This window comes from Tamandua tetradactyla, chromosome 20 (assembly GCF_023851605.1).
Source record: "Tamandua tetradactyla isolate mTamTet1 chromosome 20, mTamTet1.pri, whole genome shotgun sequence".
Taxonomy (NCBI): Eukaryota; Metazoa; Chordata; class Mammalia; order Pilosa; family Myrmecophagidae; genus Tamandua; species Tamandua tetradactyla.
The window spans coordinates 63907773-63924631 of NC_135346.1; the positions used below are offsets into that span (position 1 = coordinate 63907773).

General features: G+C 38.9%; 1 protein-coding gene and 1 pseudogene across 1 annotated transcript in view; one reads left to right on the forward strand and one right to left on the reverse strand.

Moving 5' to 3' along the window:
- Nucleotides 1–10504: 10504 nt before the first annotated feature.
- Nucleotides 10505–16859, forward strand: part of LOC143664253 (uncharacterized) — a 39222-nt gene continuing 32867 nt past the window's right edge. Inside the window, exons 1-2 of the mRNA XM_077137933.1 lie at nucleotides 10505–10998; nucleotides 11188–11294. The gene's annotated coding sequence lies outside the window, so the exon portion shown is untranslated. The remainder of the gene's footprint in view (nucleotides 10999–11187; nucleotides 11295–16859) is intronic.
- Nucleotides 10714–16573, reverse strand: LOC143664389 (ataxin-7-like protein 1 pseudogene; annotated as a pseudogene).

Here is a 16859-nt window from a genome sequence, read left to right on the forward strand (position 1 = left end):
CACCTTAAAGTCAGGTAGTGTGAGACCTCCAACTTCATTTTTTTTTCTCAGGATATTTTTGGCTATTTAGGGCAACCTGCCCTTCCAGATCAATTTGGTTATTGGTTTTTCTATTTCTGAAAAGTAAGTTGTTGGGATTTTGATTGGTATTGCATTGAATCTGTGAATCAATTTAGGTAGAATTGACACCTCAACTATATTTAGCCTTCCAATTCATGAACACAGTATGCCCTTCCATTTATTTAGGTCTTCTGTGATTTCTTTTAACAATTTTTTGTAGTTTTCCTTGTATAGGTCTTGTGTTTCTCTAGTTAAATTTATTCCTAAATATTTTATTCTTTTGGTTGCAATTGTAAATGGAATTTTTTTTTTATTAATTTCCCCCTTAGATTGTTCATTACTAGTGTATAAAAACAGTACAGATTTGGGGGTGTTGATCTTGTAACCTGCCACTTTGCTGTACTCATTTATTAGCTCTAGTAGTTTTGCTGTGGATTTTTCAGGGTTTTTGACATATAGTATCATATCGTCTGCAGTGAGAGTTTTACTTCTTCCTTTCCAATTTTGATGCCTTGTATTTCTTTTTCTTCCCTAATTACTCTGGCTAGAACTTCCAACACAATGTTGAATAACAGTGGTGATGATGGACATCCTTGTCTTGTTCCTAATCTTAGGGGGAAAGGTTTCAGTTTTTCCCCATTGAGGATGATGTTAGCTGTGGATTTTTCATATATTCCCTTTATCATTTTGAGGAAGTTCCCTTCTATTCCTATCCTTTGAAGTGTTTTCAACAAGAAAGGATGTTGAATTTTGTCAAATGCTTTTTCTGCATCAATCGAGATGATCATGTGGTTTTACTGCTTTAGTTTGTTGATATGATGTATTACATTAATTGATTTTCTTATGTTGAATCATCCTTGCACAGCTGGGATGAATCCTACTTGGTCATGGTGTATAATTCTTTTAATGTGAAAAAGAATAATGTAAAAATAATGTAAAAAAATACACTCGATTTGTAAGAATTTTGTTGAGAATTTTTGTATCTATATTCATTAGAGAGATTGGTCTGTAGTTTTCGTTTTTTGCAATAACTTTGTCTGACTTTGGTATGGGAGTGATGTTGGCTTCACAGAATGAGTTAGGTAGCTTTCCCTCCTCTTCAATTTTTTGGAAGAGTTTGAGCAGGATTGGTACTAATTCTTTCTTGGATGTTTGGTAGAATTCATATGTGAAGCCAGCTGGTCCTGGACTTTTCTTTTTGGGGAGCTTCTTAATGACTGATTCAATTTCTTTACTTGTGATTGGTTTGTTGAGGTTGTCTATTTCTTCTTGAGTCAATGTTGGTTGTTCATGCCTTTTAAGAAGCTGTCCATTTCATCTACATTGTCGAGTCTATAAGCATAAAGTTGTTCATAGTATCCTCTCATTACTTCCTTTGTTTCTGTGGGGTCAGTGGTTATGTCTCCTCTTCCATTTCTGATTTTATTTATTTGCGTCCCCTCTCTTCTTCTTTTTTGTCAACCTTACTAAGGGTCCATCAACTTATTGATTTTCTCATAGAACCAACTTCTGGTTTTGTTGATTTTCTCAATTGTTTTCATGTTCTCAATTTCATTTATTTCTACTTTAATCATCATTCATTCTTTCTTTTTGCTTGCTTTGGGGTTAGTTTGCTGTTCTTTCTCTCATTCTTCCAAGTGGACAGTTATTAATTGAGTTAATTCCTCGATTTTTGCTCTTTTCTGTTTTTTGATATAGGCATTTAAGGCAATAAATTTTCCTCTTAGCACGGCCTTTGCTGCATCCCATAAATTTTAATATGTTATGTTTTCATTTTCATTTGCCTCAAGATTTTTACTGAATATTTCTTGTAATTTCTACCTTGACCCACACTCTTTTTTAAGAGTGTGTTGTTGAGCATCCATGTATTTGTGAATCTTTTGGCACTCTGCCTATTATTGATTTCCAACTTCATTCCTTTATGATCTGAGAAAGTGTTTTGTATGATTTCAATATTTTAAAATTTACTGAGATATGCTTTGTCACCCAGCATATGGTCTATCCTTGAGAATGATCCATGAGCACTTGAGAAGAAGGTGTATCCTGGTATTGTGGGGTGTAATGTTCTTTAAATGTCTGTTAAGTCTAGTTTGTTTATTGTATTATACAAATTCTCTATTTCTTTATTGATTCTCTGACTAGATATTCTGCTCGGTATGTGGCACTTGTTCTTTTGCAGGTCCCAACAGCATAAGGTGATTCAGTATCTTAACTTCAACAGACTCTCTCTGCTGGGTTGTGGTGGAGACAGATGAGCGGTTGTAGTCTGGTTTTAATCACTTCATTTCTCCAGGCCCTGGTGTCTGAACTCCTTGACAGAGGGATTCCACCTGAGCTGGGCCTGACCCCTCTCTTGGGGAAGGCATAGTCTCCAAACAACACTCAAACTAGCTTAATTCTACCTATGCCCAGGGCAGTGGATCCTGAGAAGTCTTGCAGATGTATCCAAAGAGCAGTCAAGCCATAGAAACACAGCCACCAAAATGAAAGAGAAAAATGGGGTCCTTTTCTGAGCAGGACCCCATTCCTTGGGTTTGTCAATCAAGAGCTTAAGCTGGTATGTTGCTCTGTGTATCTCTAGGTTCTATGTGACCCCTCCTTTCCTTCAGGGCCCAGAACTTTTCAAATCCAAAAAAATCTCTGTGTTTTTTTTTTCTTTTTTTTCTTTTTCCATCAGCCCTGCCCCCTCTGTACCAGGGCAAAAACCTTCCAGTGACCTCCGCTTTTACTGGAGGTTCAGCTGAGCTGGGTGCTTATTTTTAGTAGTCAGAATTTGTTAATTAATTCCACAATTGGAATTTGGTTGTGTTCAGCCCCTGCTGCTGGTAAACTCTCCTTCCTTTCCCTTCTGGGAAGCAGCCCGTGGGGGAGGGGTGTCAGCCACTGCTGCTTGGGAAACTCACAGTTCTGGGTGAGCTCATAGCCAGTGCAGCTGGTTCAAACTGGCATGCTCTGTGTGTCTGGTCACAGCCATTTCTTTTAATACTAATTCAACACTGTACATTGAAAATAGATGATTAGATTATCTCCATGGAGATGTGACAAGGTGTGCCTCTCCCCACTTAGGGTGGATCTTGACTAGTTTACTGAAGTCCTTTAGAAGGGGAAACATTTTGGAGAGAGCTCAGAGCTGGCAGAAAGAGCAGATGTAGACGCTTGGAGAGCAGTTGCTTCAGAGAAAAGAGATACGGATATTTGGAGATGCCTGGAGCCCAGCAGACATCACCATCAACCTTCCCATGAGATGTTAAGCAAGCCAGAACCTGAAAAGAGCCAAGGGAAGCCAAGAGATGAAAGCCAGCACCAGAGTAACAAAGTGAGAAACCACCACAGGAACATAAGCTGAAAGCAGTGGAACCCAGAAACAAGAGGATGCAGAAGCCAGCCAGATGTCTTCCTAGCTAACAAATATGTTCCAGATCCATTGGCCTTTCTTGACTTGGGTATTTTCCCTGGTTGCCTTAGTTTGGATATTTTTATAGACCTAGAACTGTAAACTTGTAACTTAGTACATTCCCTTTTTAAAAGCTGTTGCATTTCTGGTGTATTGCATTCTGGCAGCTTAACAAATTGAAAACAGTTTATATGATATATGTGAACTTGAATCTTTCAAAACATAAGGGTTTAATTCTACAAATTGTCTTTTTCTACTTGGAAATATTAGAAGTTTGGTTTCTTAATTTCTAGGACTTACTTATGTAGAAATAAGTAGGAGCAGAAGTTTAGAGTCAGTTTGGAGGCCAATGTTTCAGCAGATGAGTTCAACCAACCTAATGTTACAGGTGTTAGGTCAGAGGACTGTATCATGTTGGGGGGAGCATGAAAGCAGTTTATGCCAGAGAATTTCATGATTAATCATTTATTTTAACAATTTTAAATTTATTAATGCTTGTATAGAATATATTTGAACATTTCAAAATTTAAAAAATGCAACACAAATGACAATCCTTGATATTACCCATGGCCAAGATCATACATTTTACTCTTTATTATTAGCCTTCATTCAAACTTGAAACCTACAAGAAATGGAAATGGAGTACTATTTCTTTAAATCTGAATGGGTATTGAAAAGAAAGAGTATAGTTGGTACAGTAAAATTTAAGGTCTTGTGTCAGTTTTTGAAGACTTCCATGACCATAACCAATCAAGAAACTTCTATTATCCTTCATCAGAGATAGGGGAGTAAAATGCCAGAAAAACAATGTTAATAGATCCTTATGGGTCCCAGAAAAATTGAGTATGGCAAATGTCATACTACATTAAGCTAGGGCAGTCTTTCAGTAAGCAGTCTGATGAGCCCCTGCCTTGTACTTCTAAGCTCTTTGCCCTTACACTTTAATACGAACACCTCAGATGTGTAGACATGAGAGAAGAAAACCAGTTGATAAAAAGTTCTTTAGGAAATCTGTTCACGTCTGAAGAATGCTGAATATTGGTTCAGCGTTTTTACCACTTAAAATAATGAGACCTATCACTTCTATATAGGAAGTGTCTATTAGATAGGATGCATTTTACATATTAGTTCATGGGATCTCTCAATGTTTTAATAAATTGGTAAAGCATTTCACAAATGAGGAATTTGAGGATCATATAGTCTAAAAATATACCCATGGAAATTGATACAAGTTATAGGACATGGATGCTGCTTGCCTTATGATGAAAATTTATATTTCCTTGAAATTGATGAGCAGGAATATATCAATTATGGATTTTAAATTAGAAATTTTATTACCAATACTTTGGAAGATATAGGTTTATTGGAAGTTTATTAGGGGAATGGCTAGGATATTTCACACAGTACACAATATTTCAGGTATAATTCCTTTATAATGAAGATAAATCTGTTTGGAATATGCATGTCCCAAATCAGTCCAGAGAAACATTTGACAGGAATCTCAAACATAGTCTGTGTTTTCTATAAATATAGCACAATTTCCCCATGCCATCATCATGATCATGCTCTTTCAAGCTTTGGTAAGCATGGCCTTGGATTGACTACCATGTCCACTATGTTTTAGGAGTTAATGGCCTTTGATAATGGCCTGGGATAGACTTCACCCAGGAAGAGTAGGCCCGCTTGGCAGATCCAAAAGAAAGTTGTGCAGAGATGTGAGGCTGGTAGGGGGTGAACGGGTAGTTCAGTGGTTAGAATGTCTGCCTTCCATGCAAGAGACCCAGGTTCAATTGCTGGACCATGCAGCCAAAAAAAAAAAACTAAAAACTAAAAACTGGAGATGTGATGCTGATGCTGGAAAACATGCCATCTTGTCTCTGTCTGTAATTCTGTCAATTACTAAATATACATACATATATATCAATCAATATTTAGAACAGCTTCCCCATATTCCACTTCACTCCTTGCCCTAATGGTTTTCTTACACTTACAACTACATGAAGGAAATTTCTTTTGTACATATTTACCTAGAGGTAGTTTACCACCTCACTAGAATGTAGTATTCCTGACAGAATGCCAGATCTTACCTGCTCCTCAATCTTCAGTACCCAGGACTTTGCTGGGAAATCAATGAATATTTTTTGAATAAAAAGGTAAATGGGTTTAAGATTAAGTTACTTTATTGCTTTAAGAACTAAACTGGGGTTTGAGCTCACACTAGTAAAAATAGCAGTCATATCCATTCCCACATAGAATTTATAGCGTTATGGTGGAGCTTATGTTTATTGGATTCTTTTAAAAATAATTTAACCTCTGCATGGTTAAAGTTACTGAGGACTAAACATGATATCTCTGAATTTGGATGTAAACATCATCAACCAGAGGACATTATTATCTTTGGAACACTGCCAGGTGTGCTTCCTTCAGAAGTGAGAGACCATCAAGGTTTTGTATATTCAAGGTGCTTCTCCCTATGCTGACTACTAATGTTCACCTTTTTATTTTTCCTTGGTAGCCGGCCTGGGACTTGAAGATCATGCATTCCCCTCAGTACTGAACTCACAATCTATGTACAGGGTACCAATCTGTAAAACACATGTAGTTTCCCCATTGGAGCAAGGAAATGAGCTGTGGAGGGAAGGAAGAGGATTTAGCCAAGACAAGAGTCCAGGTGAAATCCAGGAATCTGTGATTCAATATGAGTAGAGCCTCATTATTGGCAATGCAGGACCTTGGCAGTGTCAATTTTAGATATCCTTGGGTGAATAACATTTTCTGAATTATCACCGAGGACATTGGGGTGGAATTTTAAAGACAGTATCATTATATTTAGCTCATATCATTTGCTATTAATATGTCCTTCTGTAAATACATTGGCCTTAGGAAAGGAAAGTACATGTACATGCTGGAGTTGACTATTTCATAATGGCATTTGTCCTTGTCCTCAACTGTGACGAATTCCCTTCTCTTTACTTCCCAACATACCCTCTTTATTTTTTCTTAACTTGATCTTGAATATACTTCCTAATTGTCCAGTAGGAGCTTTATTCCTCCATTTCTCATTGTTCGATCTTTTAAGGACTGTATTTTTTATGGTTCTTCAGAGAAATAATGCCAAGATATATACAAATATCAAGAGATTTTTTTATAGGAATTGACTCATACAACTATGGGAACTATGGGAACTGGCAAATAAGAATTCTGTTGTGAGAGCTGAAAGTTGAAAACCGCAATAACTGTGAGGTTGAATTCCCCAGGGGCAACTGGCTTGCTGATGTAGAGGCAGAAATTATTCTTTATGAGTCCTGAAATCCTCAGTTCTTCTTTTTAAGAAATCCAACTGAGTGTATGAGGACAGTCCCCCACATTGCTGAGGGCAATCTCCTTGGTTGGTTGAATATGCAATCTGCGAGATGCAATAAACTGATTATAGATGCCAGTCTATCTATGAAACACCACGTGGGGGGTTGAAGTTGTATATGTCCCATAAAAAAATATACTCTAAATTTAATCCACTTCTGTGGGTATGAACCCACTGTGAGGAGGAAATTTTGATGAGATTACTTGAGTTGAGGTGTGACCCACCTCAATCAGAATGGGCCTTAATCTTGCTACTGGAATATTTTATAAGTGGAATGAAGTTGAGAGAGATGAAAAGCCACAGGAAGCAAGAAGCTAAACATTAATGGAACCCAGAAAAAAGGGAGAAACCAAGAGATACCACTATGGTCCCAGCATTTCCTTTATTGTCAAGTCAGGAGGATGTTTAAGAGACAAAGTTCCAGGCATGATTTTGGATGGCCCAGGTATTCTGTTATCTTTGTAGGGTGAAAATTTCAAGTCCCTCCATTACATTAGTGGAAATGACATCTTCTATACTCTTCATCTTAAAGAGGTAAAATCACCTGGTGTAAAAATGATTCACTCTTTGTTCCAAAATACATACATATATCCATGCACGTATACATTTATCTATTTATTTATTTGCACATACAATACACACGTGTATATATATTTTCTATTTCATTTTCTCACATACTTGTTCAGTGTCAGCTGTACTCGATGCTCTGTTAAGTGAGCTATGAAATAAAATTTTCAAGACCAATCCTGAGATTTCACACCACAAGGAAAGAACATACAACTGGTCTCTGAGTCATAGTACACACTGCTTCACCTCTGGGTTAGCTTTCCTCCTATGTGGCTCAGCTCTGACAGCAGAAGTGGTGTCTTGACAGTGCATTCACATGGTACATTTAGTGTACCTTCTTTAATATAGTACATGCAGAGCTGTGGTAGAAAATGCAAGTATCTTTGGGCTAATCTGTCCTTCCTTGATTTTTTTCTGTTCAATAAAAACTTTGACATTTGTGTATATAAAATCACATGTGGCATCCCATCCTCCCTTCTTTCTTACCTGGGGACCTATGGATACCATGCTGCCTCCTCTCCGGCCTTTTTCTTATACTTTACAGGATACCATGGTTGAGGTTGTGGCGGCTCTACATCCCTCCAATTTCTTAAGTCCCACCTCCGTCCTAAGCCTCCCTTGCACTTTTTTCAAAGTCAAAGTGGAAAAACCCATTAGTAGAAGAGTGGAAGAAATCTGGAAGGGATTTCCCAGAATCAATCTCATGCCCAAATATCCCACTACTATAGCCACTTTGCCTGTATGGTCGGAGAAAGGCCTAATGCTGCTTCCTTTCCCTGGGGCCCAGAAATACATGCTATTCTCAAGACTATGGTATAGGCCTGGGATGATAAAACACCATTTCTTATAGATAAGAGGCTGCCAATATATTCATTTCCCCATTGTCCCTAGGTTATATAAACATTCATGTCTGATATTGGTGAGCATGTTTGATGACATCCAGCTCTCACTCTAAGATATATCTGTCCTCGGTTAGGGAGGGAGCTGGGTTCCTCCACTTTTTTTTTTTTTTTTTTTTTTTTTACATGGGCAGGCACCAGGAATCGAACCTGGGTCCTCTGGCATCGCAGGCAAGCATTCCTGCCTGCTGAGCCACTGTGGCCCGCCTTGGTTCCTCCACTTTGGCACACAAACCAAGAAAAGATTTGCTTGCCACAGAGAACATTTCACCGAGTGGGCCGTGGGATGAAATCCACTGACTATGAGGAACCAATGCTTACTAGTCAAAGTGCCCTTCCTCTGTGTCCTTTGTGTGAGGATATGGTATCCATAGCTGTGTGTGGCTGACTTCAAAGGCCTGACTTGGAGTGGGTTGACTTCTCTTTAGGTGTCTCTACTGAATGATAAACTGAAACACTACATGAATTTCAGTCACAAAATGTTTCAGCCTTCAACAGGTCTCAAGTATATCTTGGGTGGAGTCCCGTATGCTCCCGTTTCACAGGAAATAGAATCTCTCTCCTTTCATGGTGATTTCTGGTGGAGTTGGGTGTCTGTGTGCCCTGATAAAAGGAAATCAGCTGTAGAGGTAGATGCATCAGGCTTCCCTTTCCTGTGATCATTCAACACAGGGATTATTTATCTCCAGAGGTCTTGCTATTGTACTTTATTTGATACTCCTTTAGTGGCTGAGCTTAGATGGAAGGCTGTCAAGGAAGTTTACTTCAAGTTCCAGAACAGGCTCTAACCCTGTCTGATAGCTTCCAGTGGATGTTTATCTGTGAAAAAGAGGTCTACGTCACCACTTAAGATCACCTGTCTTGTCTTTGTACCCAAATCCAACAGCTGATTTTAAATCACTTTATTTAAATCCAGAGTATTGAAATGTAGAATCTCATGTTGGATCTTGTGATATAGCCTCAAGCTGTTCTCCATTAAAGGGCTGTCTTCAAGTATCCCAGTCCAAGACTGCAGGTGGAAAACTGAAGGGTATCAGGGAACACTGAGCTGCACGGCCAATTCAGCCCCTCATTTTTGTCTAGTTAAACATAGAAGTGTAGTGTTAAGGACCAAGACTTAGTAGAATATTGTCTTGACTCTTCAATCCTGGGTTATGGGCCCAATTTACTGTTACTGCAACACACTGCTATGTGTGCAGGTTTTTATAATTAATATTCAAGTTAAATGATTTATTCTCACTCTCCCAGCTGCTTCCCATAGGAAATCCTTAGTTAATTTTCAAACACCTATATCAGTAATGTGATTAAGTGATTTCATTTGCCTTGTCACTACTACAAAGAGGAAGATGTAGCAACATTAATGAGCCCCACAAATGACACCTCCAAATTAAGGATTGCAGCAAAATGAAATGAGGGGGAGCTCTTATTTGGCAAATTAATTTAAAACTTGCTCACAGGTTTTTTAAAAAAATAAGAATTGATCATAAAAGAGGTAATAGGGGTCATAACTGTTATTCTCAGTTGTTTCTTTGGTTCACACACAAACCTCTGAGACAGGTTCCACTTTCCTCTTGTTTATATAGGAGGTGACAGAGGGGCAGAGAAAGCTGAAGACAGTCTCCACACTCCGGGACAGGTGGAGAACAATACTCAAGCAGTCCAGCTACTAAGACACTTGATTACACCCTGCAGGGTGTGCTCCAAGGTGCTGCGGGATGGATCAGAGCCCCTAATGGGAGTCTTTCAGCAGCATAGTTCATTTTCTTGGTGTAAAACAAATTTTGCAATTCCAATTAATTTTTTAATTTTTCACAGATTGGGGACAATGTTCACTTTTCATAGTAGGAGTCTATGAGAGATATTCATAAGAATGCAAAAGAGCGTCTTTTCCTCTCAGCATAGAAACACCCCCCAAACCCCAATCCACACACAAACAAGCGCATTGACGGGTTCTTCGGGTTGGTTCCCAGGAGCATATGGGGGAGGAGGGGCCTCAACCGTGTCCTTAAGCAGCCCCCTGCTGGGCTTGTGCAACTTCAGCTCTCTACCCCTGGAGCTGGGAACACTGGCTTGGGCCAGCACTAACTCCAGCAGGCCGTGAGATCCTGGACAGGTCACTCTCCTTGAGTCCCAATAAATTCAGCAATAAACTGCGGACATCGCCTAACTGGACCCGGTGGAGGGTCGGTGGGATGGGGGAGGGGAGGACGCAGAGCAGGCGGGGCTTCTGCGGGAAGTCACGTGGGAGCTCACAGCCGCCCACTGTAATGGGTTCGGAGATTTATCCTGGGATTGTCCAGGTGGACGTGGGATAGGAGAAAAGCTCAGGTCTCGGGATTGATGAGACACCAGAAATCTGGGCGCGGAGAGGAGACTCCCCCGCTGAGTTTTACTTCCAGACCTTCCATGTTGAATCTGCTGAGGTGTCTCCTTCACCGGCTCAGCCGCTCGCTCTGAGTAACCGGACACCGTCTCAGGGGTTCAGCCCGAGCGCCGGGGCTGGGTACCCTGAACCGAGAGAGCCGGAGGCTGCCTGCCCTGTGCACCCTGAGCCTCGGGCTCTCCTCCTGCGGCCTCAGACCTTCCCACAATTTCCCCGGACGCACCCCGGGAGTGTGGTGGCTGTCGGCGCGAGTCCCGGGACGTCCCCAGGGAGAAGGCTTCCTGTTTGCAGTCTGGCGTTGGGGAGGCTGCTGCGCAGCGGCCCCTGCGAGCTGGTTTGTTGTTTTTTTTCCTTAAAAAGCAAGAACAGAACCTTCATTTCCCTCATTGTTGCCATGCGAATTATTTACTTTCTTGTGTAATATTTTAGCTAGACTTGGTTTACGTAAGTATCCGTTTTTACTGAAGGGGTTACCAGCAAAATCTGGCATACTCTAGTTTTATTTTTATTTTATTTTTTTTAGCGAGTCAGGATTGTTCCTGGAGATCGTTCCAACATAGATCCAGAGAAAGGGGAGAAGCATATCCAATACTGAAACGAATATGCAGAATATTGGAAATTGCCAATTGGGTAAGTTGGGGCATGGTCTTCGTTGAGACACGATGCAGCCCAAGAGAAGGGAAAATGGTGCCCTTTTGTCTGCGCTTTTATTAATTTTTAATCAGTTACTATATCCTATAATGCTGAGGTAGTTGAAACAAATTTGAAAAATGTGCAAATATGAGTATTATAATTCCCAATTATTTTAATTTTAAACATCTTTTCGACTCTTGGAAAGCAAAATTTACGATAATTTTACTTTTACTTTCCTGGATTTAATGTAAGCAAACTTGTATCCACCGAGAAATTACAGACTGAGCTGTATGGCAACAAAAGCGTTTATTCTGGATTTTAGAATTGCAATTCGGGGAGCACAGATTCTGTAGCAACCCGAACTGGTCCCGTCTTTGGGTTTCCAAGCAAGGATTTTTAAAGAAAAGGATTAGTTAACTTTTTAAAGAATTATGTAGGTATATTTAGGGTTTCACAGATGTCCTTCAAGTTAGACAGTTTACTTATTTCTCTCTCTTGTTTAGTGGAATCCAGATGTCTTCAGAAAGGTTTTACATACCTTAGAAAAGTTGTGTTAACCTGGCTCAGACCTGCCTAAGAGTAATGTCCTGTAAAACCTCCCGACTCCATTTTAAATCTTTTGCCATAGTTACTCCATTTTGTTTTATTTATATCCTCTCTTGTCAATAAAAGTTTTGAAATATACTTAACTCATCTCTTTTTCTCTATATATTTATATATGCAACTTCCAAGGGTAAGTTTGCACAAAATGAAATTCGTGCATTAAGTGAAATCATTTTTTGAAAATCAAACGATGATGATTTTTAGTTTACATACTATTGCATATTGCTTAAAAGTATTTTGTATGAAATTTCTCCAGGACTTTAATTGTATTATAGTGTAAAGAATCAAGGCAGTGATGGCTTTTTGTACATCAGATGTATTCATTAAAACAAAATTTCTCCTGTTAAAAATTCCAAATTTGAAATCATCTAGTTTAATTTTGCATATCTCCATTTGAATGGCAAAATTAACGCATATATAATCTCAATTTTTATATGCCTCATTCCCTATATAATCAGTATTTTCCTCTGGCAGTGCACCATTTTCAGATTCTTTCAAATCATTTCATTTTCATTTTCAAATTTGAAAATTTTCCCTGGTTGTATTTACTTACTTCAATGAATTCTGCACATACAGGGCTCTCTTTGAAATAGAAAGCACATCATGTCTGTCCTGCATTAGCTTTGTAGGTAGATTCCACTGGCCTTAGAACAAGGACCATAGGATTTATGATGAATGATCCCTTTCAGTCCAGCTGAACTGCAGTGCATTCTGCTTTCACTTTCTGGGAAGAGCCCGTTCTCTGTTGTCACTGGAATTTTATACCTGTGTCCATTAAGCTAATTCTTATCCCAAGCAAAGTTCCTAAGTCTTAGACAATCCTTAGGGTTTTAGGTAACATATTTGTTCTTTCCAAGAGGTTTTCCCCATCTCCACAAATGAAGCCCCTCAGTATTGTATACAAAAGTTAACTTGACATTTTACTCTAAATTATCACTTCTAAACTAAATTTAAAATCTGCAGGGCAGATGATTGATCATTTGATTTGCCAATGCAATCCCATTCTCTTGCCTCAGAATGTTGCAAAGTAACTAGAGAGGCAAGATAAAAGATAACATAAAAATGTAATACACGATTACCTAAAATAGCTGCTATTAAATACCTACTACATTTTTTTTCAGTACAGTAATTTTTAAAAAATCAGCTTTAATATACAATGAAAACTGATTCATCAAGCCAATATCAGAGTGGAAATGGTGTTTTTAATTCTTGTCATTAATAAACTTTAAAGAACCTGCCATCCTACAATTTTTAAGAAGTTCAGTTAATTTGGCTTTTTGAGATTGGAGTACAGTGAGGAAATAAATCAAGGATGCAATTCCCTAAGGTTCTTAACTAAATATGTTTCTACAATTAAATTGGCTTCTAGTCTAAGGATTTTTTCTTTTTTAATGCAATTTTATTTAGCTATATTTACATACCGTACAATGTATCAAAAGTCTACAATCACTGGCTAACAATGTCATCACATATTTATGCATTCATCACCACAATCAATTTAAAAACATTTTCATTACTCAAAAAAAGAAAAGAAAAAACCCAAAACATCCTATACTCTTTACTCTCCCCCATCATTGATCCCTAGCATTGGTGTGGTATATTTATTACTGTTGATGAAATAATATTAAGATATTATTGTTAAATATAGTCTAAATTTTGCCATAGGTGGATTTTCCCCCCATATACCACTCTATTAACTTGTAGTTGTTGCATACATTTGTTCTAGTTCATGGAAGAAATTTTTTATGTTTTTACTGTTAATCACATTCATCATCCACCGAAATATTTAGAATGAAAAATTTTCATGGGTAAAATGTTATAAAGAAGTCTGGTGTATTTCTAGGAATTTTTCTAAGTATTACGTTGGTGTACAATTTAAGTTGCTCATTTCCTTCAGGTGTAAAATTATATTATTGAGATAGTTGTTCTTTTTTTAATATAGTTATTTATGGCTATAAACTTTTCCATAAGCAGTATTTTCATTGCACCCTGTAAGTTTTTATATGTTGTATATTCATTTGTTTGTCTCAATGTAGTTTCTAAATTCCCTGTGGTTTATTCTGTAACCCATTGGTATTTAAGCACGTGTTGTTTAGTTTCCACGTATTTATAAGTTTCCAGTTGCCCTTCTGTTACGGACTACTAGTTTCCTTCCATTTTGGTCAGAGAAGATACCTAGGATTTCAGTTTTTTATATATGTTGTGGGGTAACATGGTCTAACCTAGGGAATGTTCCATGTGTATAGAAAAAAATATTCTGCTGGGTCTAATTGGTTTGTTGTGTTGTTTAAGACCTCTACTTCTTTACTGACCTCTTGTCTTGTTCTATCCATTCTTGAAATTGGACAGTTGAAACTCTCTTGTTCCCTTCAATTCTGTCAGTTTTTTCCTCCATACATTTTGTTTCTTTTTTTCCATGCATGTATATTTGTAGATATCTGCTACTTGATGGATTCACTTTGGCATTACTAGTATTTTGAATATTGACGTTTGATATTATTAAATGATTATCCATTTTCCTCTTGGTGAACATTAAAAATTTGAGATATTATGAATAAGGATATTTTGGATATTCATGTACAAGTCCTTGCTATAAACACATGATTTTATTTCCCCTAGGTGAATACCAGGGAATAAAAAAGATTAATCACATGGCTGTTTTGGTTTCAATTTTTTTTGAACAGCTGTATTGTGATATAATTTACATGCCCTAAAATTTACATGTTTTAATTATACAATTCATGTCTTTTAGTAAGTGGTACAGACTTAAGAAACCTTCACTACAGTCCAATTTTCCCTCTCGTTTTCTTCTAATTTACTTTGTCAGACACATTTGACACTCTTGCTCCCTCTTTACTTTTTGAAATGCTCCCATCTGTTAGCCTCCGGTTAACCACATTCTCATATTACATTTTTATCTGTCCCCACTGTCCTTTCCTTTTCTGTCTTGTCTGCTTTTTCTCTAAAACGTATAAGCATTTTTTCCAGGTTTCTGTCCTTGAACCACTTTCTTTCCTCAGGAACTCATTTACTTGATTGCATCCAAATGTCCAAATGAAGGCAAGCCTACAAAAGTGTTCAAATTAAGGCCTCCAGGAAAGATACCTTGGTTCAAGAAGGCCAGTAATGTTCACGGTTTCTCTCTCAACTGGAAAGGCACATGGTGAAGTCTGCTAGCTTTTTCTCTAGGAATCTTCAGTGGCTTCCCTGGGGCTCTGTTGGTTCTGGTGGCTCTAAAGCTTTTTCCAAAATAGTTCTCTCTTAAAGGGCTCCAGTAAGGAACCCCACCTTGAATGGGGGGAGATACATCTCCATGGACACCGTCTAATTAAAAGTTACCACCCATAATTGGGAGGGCCATATTTCCATGGAAATAATCAAAAAGGTCCCACCCAGCAATATTGAATGAGGATTAAAGGACATGGCTTTTTTGGGGTACATAATCACTTCACACCAGCACATTCCATCCTTTGGGCCCCAAGAAGAAATGTTTCTTTCCAAATGCAAAATATATTCATTCCATAACAATATCAGAAAGCCTTAAACCATTTCGGTAACAATACAAATACACCACAAGGTCAGAAATCGTATAAAATCTCATCAAAGTCAGCTATAGGCATGTCTCTCCTGAGGCAAAATTCTGCTCTAGCTCTGGACCTGTAAAACACAAAGTTATTTACTGCCTACGTACGATGGAGGGACAGTCATAGGATGCAAATTCCCATTTCCATAGGGAGAAATTGGAAACAACACAGGGAATATTGGACCCAAGCAGTTTTGAAAACCTGCAGGGCAAACGCCATTAAATTTCATACTTGACATTTTACTGATTTTACAGACTTTGCTACTAGAATTCGAGTTCTTACACTTTTTTCCTTCTGATTTGTCAAAAGAGAGGGGCAGAGAAGACACAGCATTGTGTGAGGCCAAAGTGAGGTCCCCTGCATGGAGTGTGAGGGAGGGTGCAGAGAGGGAACAGGGATCACCGCTGCCACCCACTGCACGCATGTGTCTTCCTGAGTCTGCGAGGCTGCCGGGCAGCAAGGTCCATCCTGAGGCTTTGAGTTGTGCACAAGTAGACTGTTATAGGAAGGAGTGGCCTGATAGGATTTCACAGCTGAAGTGGCATTCAAAACACAGTTCTTTTTGCGCGGCCCTGATAATGGAGACACAAGGGAGGTCTGCAGGGACAATGTGAAGGAGGAAGAGGAGGAGGAGCAAGAGGAAGAGAAGAAGGAGGAAGTCGAAGACTATGGTTTCCTCTTTTTGTTACTTGGAGATTCATTTCTCTGGGTGCAGGTCTTTGTTGAAGATTTGCTGGTTTTGGTTTTGGAAGGCTTGTAGGATGCAGAAAAGTTGACAGCTGGTATTGGGGACATGGTGAATGGGGCCTTGAAAGTTGAGTCCATGATGCTGAGGGTTGTAACCACATGAGGTAAAACTGGTGTGTGAAACGAGGGTGCTCAGGTCCAGCGATATCACAAAAGCTGCGTTTGAGAGCATGGCAGATGTCATTATGTAAGAAGAAGTGGGTCTTGAGCTGACGGGAGCTGAAGGAAGACACACTGCACTGGGGTTGCTGAAATGCTGTAAAACGGATGCTGGAACAGGGGTGGTGATGTGGGCTGCTGTGAGGGCAGAGGGCTATCTGCTGCAGAAGGGATCTCCCACATCTGTGCATTCAAGTGTTTTTTTTTTTTTACCGTGGAGTTTAGTGCGAATCAAAACCGATCCCATATTCTATCAAATACATAGTACTCTTGTCCCATGAGGTGACTCCTAAATGAGCAAAATGCAAGAGGTCTTGGGTGTGGTGTGTGGAGAACTGCAGTCTAATTTACCAGATTTGTTGGCTCCATCCATCTCCCCTTCATCACTGGACAGTCAGTTGGAGAGGTTACCTCCAATGGGATGTAAGGGGAGTTCTGGAGTGTAGTCACTGTGACTTGAAGATGTGCT